This window comes from Dermacentor silvarum, chromosome 9 (assembly GCF_013339745.2).
Source record: "Dermacentor silvarum isolate Dsil-2018 chromosome 9, BIME_Dsil_1.4, whole genome shotgun sequence".
Classification (NCBI taxonomy): domain Eukaryota; kingdom Metazoa; phylum Arthropoda; class Arachnida; order Ixodida; family Ixodidae; genus Dermacentor; species Dermacentor silvarum.
Window position 1 is genome coordinate 128,439,605 of NC_051162.1, and position 14,870 is coordinate 128,454,474.

The 14,870-nt window shown below is 49.4% G+C and overlaps 1 long non-coding RNA gene across 1 annotated transcript; it reads right to left on the reverse strand.

The window, feature by feature from the left end:
• On the reverse strand, positions 1 to 6,872 carry LOC119464281 (uncharacterized). The gene is made up of 11 exons (XR_005194431.2): positions 5,624 to 6,872; positions 5,459 to 5,549; positions 5,233 to 5,376; positions 3,333 to 3,487; positions 2,370 to 2,568; positions 2,091 to 2,295; positions 1,957 to 2,010; positions 895 to 1,050; positions 378 to 436; positions 186 to 303; positions 1 to 114 (listed from the first exon to the last, which is right to left on the reverse strand). It is a non-coding gene; the product is annotated as an uncharacterized LOC119464281 (long non-coding RNA).
• Positions 6,873 to 14,870: the final 7,998 nt, after the last annotated feature.

Here is a 14,870-nt window from a genome sequence, read left to right on the forward strand (position 1 = left end):
TAGTAGTGCCGGGAGAGGATCTAAGTCCAGTCTTGCACCAAGACCTCCATAGCGAGGGAATGCGAAGGAGTTAACGCGGTCGGTGAAGGCACCAATGGTGCTCAAGGTCATCCTCTGCAACGCAGGTAGGAGAGTAAACACACACACAATGAACAGCTGCAATTGCAACGAAATGGACTACTTACAGTAGCTGCTGCACGGCCACGTTACCGCCGTATGGGTGCAGGGCGATGACCAAGGTCTCGCCTGCCAGCAAAACCACACCGATGAGGGAACACGGTAGGCCGTGGTACGAGTGATACTCTGGAAGATAGCGAGGACAGTAAGTACGCACTGAAAAAAGAACAGCAACAATGGCAACGAAACGGCCCGCTTACTGTCGCTGCTGTCCGGCCGAGCTCCGATGCGGACCGCAGGCGACGTCCGGCGTCGAGGGCTGCATTAACAGGATTAGTAGCTAAAGCTGGCGAGGAAATTCCGAATGCCGCGTTTGCTTCCCCGATTCCACATTTCGATCGATAACACTGACGCGCCCGGGCTACCTTCTCACGAAATAGTGGTCTCGGGTCGCAACGCAATTCGGAACGGGTCCATGTCCCTGACGCAGTCGAAAGAGGACGGCTGTCAGCTAGCCTGCCTAGTGTGAGCTAAGCCTTGTGTCAGCTAAGCCTGAAGCTACACACGCCGCCACCCCGAACACGGTGGCCCGTCCTCTTCGATTCCGGCACGGAGAAGACCCGATGTGGCCGCAGCCGTGCCCACGAAATTCGGGCTTACCATTAGTCATCTAAACTAAAGTTACGCAATTTTCCAATACAGCTACATTTAATTGACAGCTAACGTTCCAAAAGCGTACGCCACCCTTGCCAGCTTGGATACCACTTAGTATCTTACTTGTTGAGCGTTTAAGCTCGTGTAGAAGCTTGCTGTGACGAGGGGTTGCTCCGCAGTTCCTTGGTTAGTGGCCACGCTCGGACTTCGATGTCCACAGCTGCCGGCCAATGTGCTAACGGGGAGCCATGGGACGATTGCTGCTGAATATGATCTCATCTGGAACGTAGGCAAGAAGATACTTGTCCAGGTATGTGCTGAAACCAACGCAGCAAAATTGTGACGTATTTTTGCCGCATTTCTAGGCGAAATTTCCCATTCCTTTACCACATGAACACGTTTAGAAAATAAAGATAAGCAGCGAGAAAGTCACTTTCAGAGCATCTGCAGTTATAATCAATTCCTGCCAAACTGCTGGTCGAGTGGATTATAACTTCTTTTAGGTCAAACTCCAACAAGCACGATATATGCTCCTGTGTGACCGGCAATTTGAAAATAGTTTCAAAAGCAGGAACAGTGCATTGGTAAAATGTTTCTTCTAAACTTCACACATCAAGCGTTATTGCCAGCCGTTCACGCTTTCCAACATTTTATTAAATTAATCAAGTAAGCAATCCGTAAATTAAGAGTTGTATTTGCCCCTCCCCATATGCACATTTCAAACTACATACTAGCCTGAGAAAATGAAAGATATCACTCAGAATTCAGTTTTATACATGGGTAGGTTTTTGCCGAACACACGATGGCACAATACATATGAATCTGGTAGTCATCGCCCTTAAATGAAGTAACTCCTCCTTTAACAAGGGATCCTCCAACAGCTTGGCTGAATGTCTTTTAGCCATTTAGCCTTGCCTGCACTGCGATCGCCACAAAACTCACTAAGGTCGCTCACGTGAGCATTATGCAATGTCTGTCTTTGCAACTTCTAGTCAGCTGTGGGAAGCGTAACCAAAGCTGGCTATAAGATGCTTACATTTAGAAACTATGCAAAACAGCATCTATGCAACGGTTAAGGCTTGAATGTAATTGGTCACTAACAAAAGCATTTACTATTGCCCATATCGGTACACAGCACTATAAAAAGCAACAAGACATTTCTAACGTCACCAATGAAGTTCCCACCTTTTGGCAACACTGGCTGGAACGTCCTCGTGCACCACCATCGAAAATAGACACCTGGAAACCCGAAACGACAGAGAGCTTATTAACCACTGGAGGACAGCTGCAAAGTCTGAGTCGTCAGACGCGATATTCACCAGTAGTAGGGGGCGAGGAGCAAGGTCTCGTCTGCTAGCAGGACGCCATCGGTGAGGGAATGCAATGTAACACACACGGTCAGCCACGGTACGAATGTTGCTCTAAGCCATCTCCGGGGGGACGTTGGTAGAATGGCAAACGTGGAGCAGCACATGGGATATCCTTCCTACTCGTGGGCCGCAATCGAAAGCAGACGTCGGGATCCTGAAACGACAAGGCTTGTTTTTTTAACCGCTCGAGGAAAGCCAAAGTACGAGTCGTCTGTACGTGGTACTTACCCATAGCAGAGCAGGGCGATGAGCAATCTTGTCTGCCAGGAAGACCACAGCGGCGAAGGAGCACAGTCGGTCACGGTACGAGTGGTGCTCAAGGTCATCTCCCATGGGACGTTGGGAGGATGGTAAACGTGGAGCAGCGCACTGGATATCATTCCTACTCGTGGGCGGCAATCGAAAGCAGACAGCAGACATCGGTATCCTGAAACAACAAGGCATGGGCATGGCAGCGCTACCAGCACTCAGATCGCAATTAAAATGTTCATTGACGTTCTGCAGCTAATGTTCGCGTCGGTTCGGCCTGCGCACGTGGGACAAGCGGAGCGGTTCGTTCGATGCGACTTGGGCTGTGTAAGAGCACAATGCCCACACCTTTCGTTTGATTATCTGGTACAACTCCGAAGAGCTACACGTGCAGACCGCTCTGCACATATCGAGACAGCGCAACGACACCTCTGAACTGTAAAAGGCCGCACCGGTAACGCCATGGTCAGTGGGCACAGCAGCGCTATACCAGCATGCAGGTCGCAATGAACCCCTTCGCCTACATTGCGCAGGTGATGAAACGTACGTGCCTTCGCACGAGTACTTGGTTTTTGCTAGTTCTGGCATGGGCACGGACATTTTCCTTTGTGATCGACACGGCTGTGTGTATTAGAAGCCTACTTCTGCTAGGAGGGGGCATTGAAACTAACCAAGGACCAGGCCTTACGCAGTTTGCTAACATAACGAAACTCTTGCCGATATTAAGGACACAAAGTAAAAGCGACCGGTTGATATAGAAACCAAATTAAACTCTTTAACGACAGTGGAAATAAATAATGATGCTTGCAAAATCGAGGTTATTAGTGTCAATGGCAAACGACAAACACTCGAAAAAAGATTCGACCACCTGAAAAAAAAAATCACTTAAGGTCAAATTTGATTGTATATGACATCCCCGCGGTGGACAGGGAAACAACTAACCTGCTAGAAAAACTTGCTACGGGGTTTTTGACAGCTGGAAGCTTAGTCACGTCGAGTCACGCCCAGAGCAGCCGAGCAGTTCCAACCTAGCGTGAGTGGCAGCGCCGAGGCTTCAGTTTTCTCAGCAGCCAAGCGGCAGGAGCGTTGCATGAGATCTGTTCGTTACACAGAAAACAAGAACTCAATAAGGACGCCCATGGCCAGGAAGCGGCAACTATTGAACGCATCCACCGTCTATACAAGGCAAGAAACAAAGCAAGGCCTGCTAGATCTAGGCGCCTAAATTCGCAAAAAAAAAAAAAAAAACGCATTCAAAAGACAACTTAACATACGGTCTGGTTTATCCGAGAATACCTTGCACGAAAAGTAGAAAAGGCAAAAGCTAGGGAAGACACTACGAAAATAACTAACGAAAAACAAAGTGTCCCTCGCATTCGGCAAGCTCTACACCAGCAATCGGCCATACGTCTGGTGCGACCAAAACAACGCAAAACAACGAGAAAGTGCCAGCGCAAACAATTTACGCCGATCCAGCGGACATGTTTGAATGAGTGAAGCGAGGCGTTCTTGAAACGGTTGATTCCGGCGTGTTTGGCGGAAAAAAAAGCGCGCGCATGTTCTCACGTAACCGTGCTACAAAATGTGACAAATCTTATATAGCCTTACATTTATTCATTTCTTATTTAATTGTACCGGTAACTTCGTCGCCAGTCCCCGTTGTGGTTATGTACCATAGTATGGAGATCATAAAAACGCGGTAATCATCGCGAAGAGCTTATTGCGTAAGCACGATATGCACCTCCTACTTGGGCATTCGCCGTTTTGGGCATGTACCATTACGCCGCCCACTTCTTGCCCGATGCGTCGCATGAAGCGATGCGTCGCATGAAGAAGTGACAGGGCTAACCTTCTCGCCGGCTGTAAACGATGGCGCACAACAATGGCTAAGCAAACACGTCTGCCCTGTGTACACAAACGCCGGTACACGTGGGGTACGCAAGGTAACGTTTAACATCAACTCGCCACTCAAGTATTCCACTGAACGCTGAATCGTCAACGCAAACAGCACAGAAAGCTTTCGCATACATCGATTCCCACAGTGCGTGGAATCCGCATATCCTCTTTTTAGGTACTATCACAGTTATATGAGCTACAATACGAAAGCGCGTTATTAAGCGGTCGCGCGCTGTAGCTCATACTAAGCTCGATGGTGCATGAGGTATGCCCACCTGCTATGCTCTACATCGAGAGCGGTAATGTTGCAAACAAATAAAAGTGGTCGCAGTTTCACCTGAAAGGCGAAGCATCAATTGCGATAGCAAACTTGTAGAGAGCTATACGGAGTAATGATATTAGCTTTATCAGCTGTATAAACTTGGACATGCAGCAGCATCGGCAACACGCAGAACTGTTGTCGACGCCATCGGCGTTTTGCCCGCGTTCGCTCAAAATGCGTGCGGCGTTGGTGACTGTTGCCGGAGCCTGTGATATAAATAGGCACTTGGTGCTGCAGCTAAACGTCGCCTCCCTTCCCTCCCCCTCCCCCACGGCTTATCGCGCGTCGGAAGAAGGTGCGTTTGCTCTACATATATGGTGATTGTAAAGGAGAAAAGAGACGCCTACTTCTGCAGCCCTTAAGCGAGCACGGCGCGGAACGCGCGTTTGTTCTCCGCCGTGCGTTCACTCCTCGTGAAAGACGCGCCCCTCGCGCCTTTTCACTCGCACATACAGCGTTCGGCGCGCGGCGACGATTTCTTCTCCAAATGACGTCATACGGAACCTCACGGCGACGGCGACGCCGACGGCAGAAATCTGCTTTTGAGTGTCCATATAATTGCTATCGCAATAAAATGATAATAGAGGACATTTCAGTAGTACGAATCATGTGTATGATATTTACCAGCAGTATACGCAGTCAGCCACGGTACGTGTGGTGCACAAGGCCATCTCCTGTGGGATGACGTTGGGAGGATGGCAAGTATGGAGCAGTACACTGGATGTCCTTCCTATTCGTGGACCGCAGTCGAAAGCATACATTGGGATTCTGAAACGACGACAAGGCCTATTTTTAAAACCACTCGAGGACATAGCTGTAGTACTACTATTCGTCTGCACGTGGTATTTACCCGTATTGATGCAGGGCGATGACCAAGGTATCGTCTGCCAGCAAGACCACACCGACGAAGGAACACGGTAGGCCGCGGTACGAGTGATACTCTAGAAGATAGCGAGGGCAGTAAGTACACACTGAAAAAAGAACAGCAACAATGGCAACGAAACGGCCCGCTTACTGTCGCTGCTGCTTGGCCGAGCTCCGATGTGGACCGCAGGCGACGTCCGGCGTCGAGGGCTGCATTAACAGGATTAGTAGCTAAAGCTGGCGAGGAAATTCCGAATGCCGCGTTTGCTTCCCCGATTCCACATTTCGCTCGATAGCACTGACGCGCCCGGGCTACCCTGTCACGAAATAGTGGTCTCGGGTCGCAACGCAATTCGGAACGGGTCCATGTCCCTGACGCAGTCGAAAGAGGACGGCTGTCAGCTAGCCTGCCTAGTGTGAGCTAAGCCTTGTGTCAGCTAAGCCTGAAGCTACGCGCCGCCACCCCGAACACGGTGGCCCGTCCTCTTCGATTCCGGCACGGAGAAGACCCATGTGACCGCAGCCATGCCCACGAAACTCGGGCTTACAGTTAAGCAAAAAAACTAAATTTACATAATTTTCAAATGTAGCTATACACGCCTAGCGAGCGCTAACTAGTGGAACTCAACAAACAGTTAACTTCTCTAAGGCGTGCGCCACCCTCGCCAGCTTGGGGACCATCTACAGCACTTTACTTGTTGAGCGTTGACGACGCTCGACGTGTGGAAGCTCGCCGTGACGACGCTCGACGTGACGAGGGGTTGCTGCGCAGGTCCTCCGTTAACAGCCACGGTCAAAGTTCCACCTCCGCAGTTCACAGTCCAGGTGTCGCCGACGAGTGGGAACGCGCACAAACAAAAAAACGAGTACTCCGCAGGCACGACTTCAGACTCGTACGCTTCGTCGGCTCAACTGGGGTGTCGTTGGCGTATGGTAACGTCGCAAACGCCCCAAGGGCTGAAATGCCGGCTGGACGTCTCATACATTCCGGGAGGTCGAATGTGCCGAGAAGGAGCAACTTGACGGATAAAAATGTCCGCGGTCACCGCTGTTTCACAGGTCGAACAGTGAGCCGTCTCTGGTAGCAGCCGGTATACACGTTTGCTGCTGCGGTGTCGGCAGGCGTTCCGGGCACCAAGTCTCTCAAAGCGTGCCTCACATTTCGCAGGCCCGGGCCAGTTCTTCCAGAGTCGGCCTGAGGCAGGAACACGCGTAGCGTGCAACGTCCTGAAGCGCTGCCACTGTTAGCGCGTAATTAGGACCAGCAGGACCGCGGGTTACGGTACGACGCAGAGGGCAGCCGACACGAGGAACATCGAAGTCGACAGAAAAATACAAAATGGCGGCCCAAACCCCCGGATGTTCGCGATATCATAGAGAAAGAAATTGCGATATGATCACGACGACCACGATGCCAAGCTCTTTGGCGCATGCGTTGATACTCCCGGGCATTCCTTTTCTTCTCGCATTGCTCTCATCTCGAACTACGTCACTGGCTCGCTAGCCGCCACGCCGCCGTTATCACCGCGATCGGCGCGACTGGTGATGGAAAACTAAGCCAAAGGAATAAAATCAAAAGGAAAAAAAAAGGAAGTAGCCTGGATACAGTTGCCGAACTCGGAATGTTCTAGAAGCTTCCACATGCTTCCACTGTGTCCTTGGGCAGTATTGGCGTTATCGCTGTTGCCTTCGTTTTATCGATATACGTAAGCCGCCGACGGAAGACGGAAGCTTCGCGGTTCCGTGGCCGCCTTGGCATTCGCGTTGGGCTCCGGCCGCGAGCATGACTTGCCACTCACGAGCGCGCGTCGCATCATGCTTCGAGTTCTCTGTACACGCGTGGCCGCCTGCTCCTGCGCACCGTTTCCCTTCGAACAAAAATTACAATTCTAGGCGTTGGCGACCTACGACCTGATTAAGAGAAACGCCGTAGCTGGGGGCTCCAGGTTAATTTTGATCACCTGGGATTCTTTAACGCGTGCACAAATCGTACACGAGCGTTCTTGCATTTCGGCCGTTATCAAACGCCTGCCGCAGCCGTGATCGATTTCAAACGTTTTGATTTCTGTATGACTTGAGCCACTTTAGTTTTTCCGGATGTTGGTGTCCTAGAACACTAGCATCGTGTCTTTGCTAGCGACGCAATAGAAAAGTTAAAAATGAAGAAAAGAGAGTTAATGGAAAGCTGTTCTTTCTATACTCTGACTGACTCGGCGAAAAGACATGGCAAAGGATTTCGGACGAGAAAATCTCACGCATGAAGATTTTGTAACCACGAGAAACACCATGACGAATTATTCCATAGAGCCCCTAATCACAATCAACACTTTTAAATATATTTCAATCCCTTGTTCAAAACGTTCTTTACCAAAGATTGATACATCTGATCCGACCGCCTGCTTCCTTCGCGTTGGTCTGGCCGATGGTAGACTGAAGTTTGTTTGCTTCCTATTTTTGTATAACTTTATTTCAATATTATTTTGTCCTTGCTTTGCGCGGCGATCTCTCAAGCAGTGGCCTCATTGATCCATGGCGTTCTCGTGCTGAGAACGGGGTCGTCGGTTCGATGCCTACGGCCAACGAAGGCTTAACACAGGAGCCAAATTTAGCGCAGGGTAAAACGACCTTTTATTTTAGGTTAAAACCTATACACCCGATAGTAAACATGTAAGTAATGAAGTAGCTGCATGCCTAATCAATAAAACATTTATAGCCACGACAATTTCAATGAATACTGCACGATCCCCCCCCCCCCCAAAAAAAAAAAAAAATTGTCCACGTGCTTTTTATTTTTTTTTTTCATACAGCTCCGAATTGCCAAGAGACACCTTTACATGACGACTAACAAAACAATTATACGCATGTAGAATTATCATTCAATAGGGTAGAACTGCCAAGCAAAAAATTGAGGAGCCATTCCACTCCGTGAAGGTGGATGACCAGAAAAGCTGTAGCACGTCACACAGGCTTAGACAAGGGTACATTGTATTTATTCTCGTCATGTAGTAATTGCAGTGACGATTGCTTTGTGATTGCTGTGATATACACTGGTTGGTTTGGTTACAACCTGTCACGGAGCGGCATAGTTTCGAGTCATCGACACGCCGATTAACGGGCGCGCCAAAAACGTCGTGGTCTCACGGTGCGGCATAGTTTAGAGATAGTGACACGCCGATTAACGGGCGCCAAAAACGTCGTGATCTCACGGTACGGCATAGTTTCGAGACAGCGACATGCCGATTAACGGGCGCCGTATGGCCGGCGGCCGCTGTTGCTTCTGTGCTTGTCAACGGACCCAAGTGTGTGCGTGTGTGTCTGTGTGGTGCAGTATAGGGGGGGGGGGGGGGGGGGACATCCGTTTCCTCGCCCCTGATTAAAAGGGGCGCAGGCCAAGACTTTTGGGAGGAGTCATGAGATAATTAGGTGAACCGTCACCCATACCTGCCGTTCCCCGACCTAAGGAACTAGGGAAAGGAGAGGCTATTTAAGCGCAGGTTTTAGGCCCTGCTATTCAATTCAGTATCGCCTTGGCCGCCTAGCTGCGTCGGAACTCCTAGTAACTAGTTGACGTACGAGACGACAAACCAACGTCTGCAACGAAGCTCACGGTAGTTCACCTCAAGTTAGCTCAACCTGCTTGAGGGAAGTCGTCAGATCTAGACTCCCGGGAAACCCAGCCCAGCAATCGCATCCACCTGAACAAGATCGGCTCGCCGGCACTCTGACTCTTTCACTGTGTTCGCTTGAGCACGTAACGACCAACCCGCTTGTATACCCCGTCTATCGACTTCGCGCCGACGGCGAACGGGTGACAGCCGTGACATGACAGAATTTAGGCCAACAAAAATTTAATTATGGGGTCTTACGTGCCAAAACCACGATCTAATTATGAGGCTCACCGTAGTGGGGACTCCGGAATAATTTGGACCACCTGGGGCTTCTTTAACGTGCACCTAAATATAAGTGCACGGGTGTTTTTTGCATTTCGCCTGCATCGAAATGCGGCCGCCGTGGCCGGGATTCGATCCCGCGACCTCGTGCTTAGCAGCCCAACGCCACAGCCACTAAGCAACCACGGTGGACAATTTAGGCCAAAGTTCAGAAGGTTGAGTACTACGGCCCTTGTTGATCTTGTTCTGGATGACGTCAGTGATTTATTCAGCGTTTATTTCTGAGAAAAGCAGCTCAAGTTATGTTTATTTGCATCACAATGGCGGGTGTGCTCAAGCAAAAAGTGAAAGCATTTCATTTTAGGGTGCCCCAGTACCCTGTGTAGATTACGTACGGCAATGTTAGCAAAAGTACGTCATTATTAAACGAATAAAATTCGAAAAAAGTTTACTTATTAGTACAGTCTAGTAAAAAGAAAGGATACCACAGTATAGCTGTGGAGGACGCCAATAATGAACAGACTGAAAAAAAAAGAAACACAATCTTGAAAGTCTGTAGTAAACAGGACAGACCATTCGCTTCTTGGAAGCAGGATAAGGTTACTCCTGAAGGTAGAACGTCTAGTGGACAAGTTGGCTCTCGTATTCATGAAATGCCGCGATTATGCCATAACAACACGCGACTGTACGCTAACAAATAAAAACATTTTTTTTAAATCGAAGCTTTCTTTGCGACTATTCCATTGCTGCTGCCGCTGTCGCCGCGTCGGAGGGTGGTTCCGAGCGTGCATATTCATGGGAGGACCGTGGCAGAAAGAGCGACGCGAGAAACTCGTTTGAACCTTTCCATCGCACCGCATGTGCACAATGCCCTCTGGAGCTCCCTGGGCGTCGTAACATTAGCCTCTTGACAGCTGTAATTATCCGTGACCCCTCGCAAGAACACTGCAGAAAGTGCAGTGCTTACCCTTCCACTAATGTGCAAGTTTTGAAGAGACGTAGACAGAATGATAGAGAGGGGGCAGGGAGAGCAGGCAGAGAATTGACAGAACAATCACATATAGATACTCTTCGCGCCCATATCGCGGTCCATTGGCATAATTGGCAAAATCAGATGGTTACGGCCCCTTTGAAAGACAAAGCTGCTTTACTAGACTTTAGTTTACTCGCGCATACATTACTGCCTATTAATCTGGGGCACAACAGCAAAAACAAATAAAGATAGTATTCACACGCTGCAAAAATGAACGTTCCGCGCCGAACGCCTTCTGCTCTACTACACCCGCTCCAGCATACACTGGCACCGCTAATGACCATCTGGACGCGCCCATACAATCAGCAGAAGTACGTGCAGCCATCCTCGCACTCCGCCCTAACTCGGCCCCGGGACCTGATGGCATTACTAATAAAATGCTTCGCAACCTAGATGAGGATTCTCTAACAGCCCTCACAGCTTATTTTAACACGTACTGGCAAACTGGACAACTCCCGCCACAATGGAAAGAAGCCAAAATCATTACGATTCCCAAACCCGGGAAGCGCCTCCTACTCGAAAACCTCCGCCCCATCTCACTTACTTCATGCGTCGGAAAGGTCCTGGAACACGTCATCCTCACACGCTTACACAAACATATGGACGACAACGATCTCTTCCCCAATACCATGGTTGGCTTCCGCGCTAAACTTTCTACTCAAGACATCATGATTCAGCTCAAGCACCAAATTATCGATGGCGATAAAAGCTCGAGGCTGGACACCAGAGCCATCTTGGGGCTAGACCTAACTAAGGCTTTCGATAACGTCACGCATGAGGCCATACTGACCCAACTGGCACAACTCCAGGTTGGACACCGAACATATAACTACGTCAAGGATTTCCTTACAGGTCGCACTGCCACCATCACCATCGGAGGGATGCAGTCGCGAATTATTCACCTTGGCAGCAAGGTACGCCGCAAGGATCGGTTCTGTCCCCTATTCTGTTTAACGTGGCCTTGCTCGGATTACCGCCTGTATTAGCTAGCATCCCCAACCTCAAGCATAGCCTCTAAGCGGACGACATCACCCTGTGGGTTACCGGTGGCAGCGACGGGGACATCCAAGACACGCTGCAGCAAGCCATCAACGAGGTTGTTGCATACGTAGAACCACGCGGCCTTGGTTGCTCCCCACAGAAATCGGAGCTCCTTCTATACAAGCCTACGTGGGGAGGTCGACGCCCAGACCCTCATCCCCCCGAGATACAACTCCACGTGCATCAGCAACTCATACGTACAGTGCCTAGCATCCGTATCCTTGGCTTACGCATCCAACAAAACGGCAGAAACACGGAGATGCTCAAGCAATTAGATAGTCATGTACACCAAACCACTCGCCTCATTGCACGCATCGCAAATCAACATCATGGCATGAAAGAAAACATCCTGATTCGTCTGGTAACCACCTACGCCCTGTGCAGGATCACCTATGTCGCCCCGTACCTTCACCTCAATGCGACTATAACAATCTCAAAGTCAACATCATGATTAAGAAGGCCTATAAGCAAGCCCTACAGCTTCCAATTTTCACATCTAACGAGAAACAGGATGTCCTTGGCCTTCACAATACCATAGACGAGCTTATTGAAGCTCAGCATATAACCCAATATGAACCACTCGCCAACTCCACCACGGGCAGGCACATTCTGCGCACCCTAGGCATAACCTACACCACTCAATTCGGACCAAAAGTACCCGTCCCTCCAAACATTCGCGCTCAGTTAGTTATATCGCCCATACCTCGTAATAAGCACCCAGAACACAATCAGGAGCGACGTGCAGACAGGGCTAAACATCTACAAAAGCGCTACTACCAAGCCGCAGATGTAGCCTACGTGGACACCGCGGAATACCCCCACCAGAAAGCCATGGCGGTCGCCGTAGTCGCGGGCTCGCAGTACCGCCTCGCCGCGGCCGCATCAATACTCACCACTCAACCCATGGTCACATTCAGAGAAATCCTCCTCCACTACTGCAGAGAGCGATTACGCTACCCGCCAGCACACAAAACACTGAATAAATCACAATCCACCACTTGGCGACTACTTCAGACGCGAACTTTCCCAAACCCCGTGCTATATCACCGAATTTACCCCGATGCTTACTCCCCACTCTGCAAAGCCTGCGAGGCCCGCGTTGACCTCGATCACGTCATCTGGGCATGCCCGAAAGCTACAGCCACCAACACACACCGCACTAACACTGCACACATCCTAACTACGGCCGAGCAGTGGGAGACTGCTGCTCAGCTTGGACGCAGAAGAGCACCTCTGGGCCGTCCGGATGGCCGAAGACGCCGCCAGAAAGCAAGGGCTGGCCGCCGTCTGAGGAAGGGGAGGCCTGGGGGTTATTCTCCCAACCCCCGCCGCCCCCAGACCCCATCATGGGCACAATAAAGTTTTATCTCTCTCTCTCCACTTTTCCATAAGCACAGCATCTTAAAATTCGAAAATATATTTTATAATAAGGTAGCGACAGTCATCTACGATCAAATTAAATCGAACTCAGATATATTTAACGATACTTACTCCCGGAGGACACACACGCATAATCTTAGGAGAACCACACATTACAGTGAAAGGATTCGGACCAACTACGGCAAGCAAGAACACGAATTATTCCTTCGTTTTTAAACAGGATGGTCATGAGCATAGTGAATGAAAGCCGGTCCGAAGCAATTTTCAAAAGAAAAGATAAACACTTATATACTCACGCTTCGAACATGACAGTTGTTTCTCTCTCTTCTGTGAAAGACTTGCTTCTCTTGTATGCTTTTCTCGGAAGTGTATTGTCCCCAAAATTCAGCCGTGAAAATTTGTTTTCGATAAGCTCTTCATATCAACTATGTTCTAATTCACTTGTTAAAACTACGTCTTCGTTTATCCTCTTCTTTCTTGTTTTTTTTTTTTTTTTCACTGCATTTATGTATTAGAGCACCAGGCTGAGTGCTCTGCAATATTTTTGTTTTGTTTTACAGCCTAAGCTGTTATGGGCTGTTTGTACATTGTAATGCGCTGTTTGTAAACGTAGCTGTTTTGTACATTGTAATACCTTGTGGCAAATATATATTACAGCTAGAAACTTGCTTACTCTTGTGGACCGTCACGAAACACTCAGCTTCCACCATTGGTGCGCCATAGGTGCAGTCCGTCATTTATTGTGTGTATACAGCGCGCATATATTCAAGTGTGTGTCCATTCACTTATTCTTGATACGTCGGCGATAGAGTGGGCGTAAGTTTTCCTGCCATTTGGACATATGTGTGATAACGTGCGCGAAACTTACTATGACAGGAAGCGGCGCTACTCCCTTTGTCATTGTTTAACGAGTGGTACTCACTCTTGCCGACGTTCTGGGGATGAAGCCCTTTCTTTGAAGGTTAGCGATACAAGGCGGGCGGATGAGCAAATTTCTGTATCCTCGAGGAAAGCTGTACGTCACGAAGTGCCGGTAACACGTTCGGACAGTTGCAGCAGCTGTCCGCGAACTTCGCCACACAGATTCATTCTATTCCTTAACATGCCAGTCACTATTTTTGCAGCCAACTACTGCACACGTCTTTCACATTACATTATTCAATCTAGCATGATTGGAGCACAGTGTGTTAGTGAAAACTCAGTTGCATTTCCGACAGCTGATCGCACAGAAGCAAGGTGGAAGCGGTAATGGTTTCGTATTCGTGCGCGGTCGCTGAGGAGAGGTATGGCGCGCCGCCGAGAGCGCCATCTCGTTTCTCTAAAACAAACTGCTCCGCGAAAAGGGTCAATAGTTCTAAAGTTCATGTGATGTTTTCTTTACTTATTAATTAGACAAAAACACACGCAAGCATTGATATCAGTTATTTCTGCCACAATTTTCGGGGCATACGAATATAATTTTTATGAAAACATACATATTTTAATAGACAGTGCATAGCGTTCAATAATTCGTTTGCAGCATCTAATATACAATGAAATTGGCAATGCAGTTATTCATGCATTCGATCCCACGACAAAATCGATAAGGAGGAGGCCGCGCTGCAACCTGAGCCCCCCCCCCCCCCCCCCCCCCCGAACAAAATTTCTGGCTACGCCACTGGCAGGCGGCACGCATTACGGCCGGCTTAAACAGCTCCGCTGTTACAAAGGGGACGCAGGGCAAGAAGCTGCTTTGATACAGCTTGAAGAACGCCCGGCGGTCGATGATCACATGCCAGTATCTTCACAATAACCGAGAACTCGACCCAACTCCGTATAGGCTCATGAGCTAATGGATCGAACAGAACTGTGCCGGGTCGGAATCTTTCGGGCACGGGCCAAGTTTAAAAGTCACAGGCGCAGCACAGTCACAGCGCAAGCTGGTAGAGCGGCTCAAGAGTAGCTCCAATTTCGGCACCCCACACACCAGAGTCTTCGCGACAAAGCCTCTTCGCCTCGTTTTGACGAGAACGATCTGAACTGTCCGCCCGGCGTCGACGGCGAGCTGCGGCTTG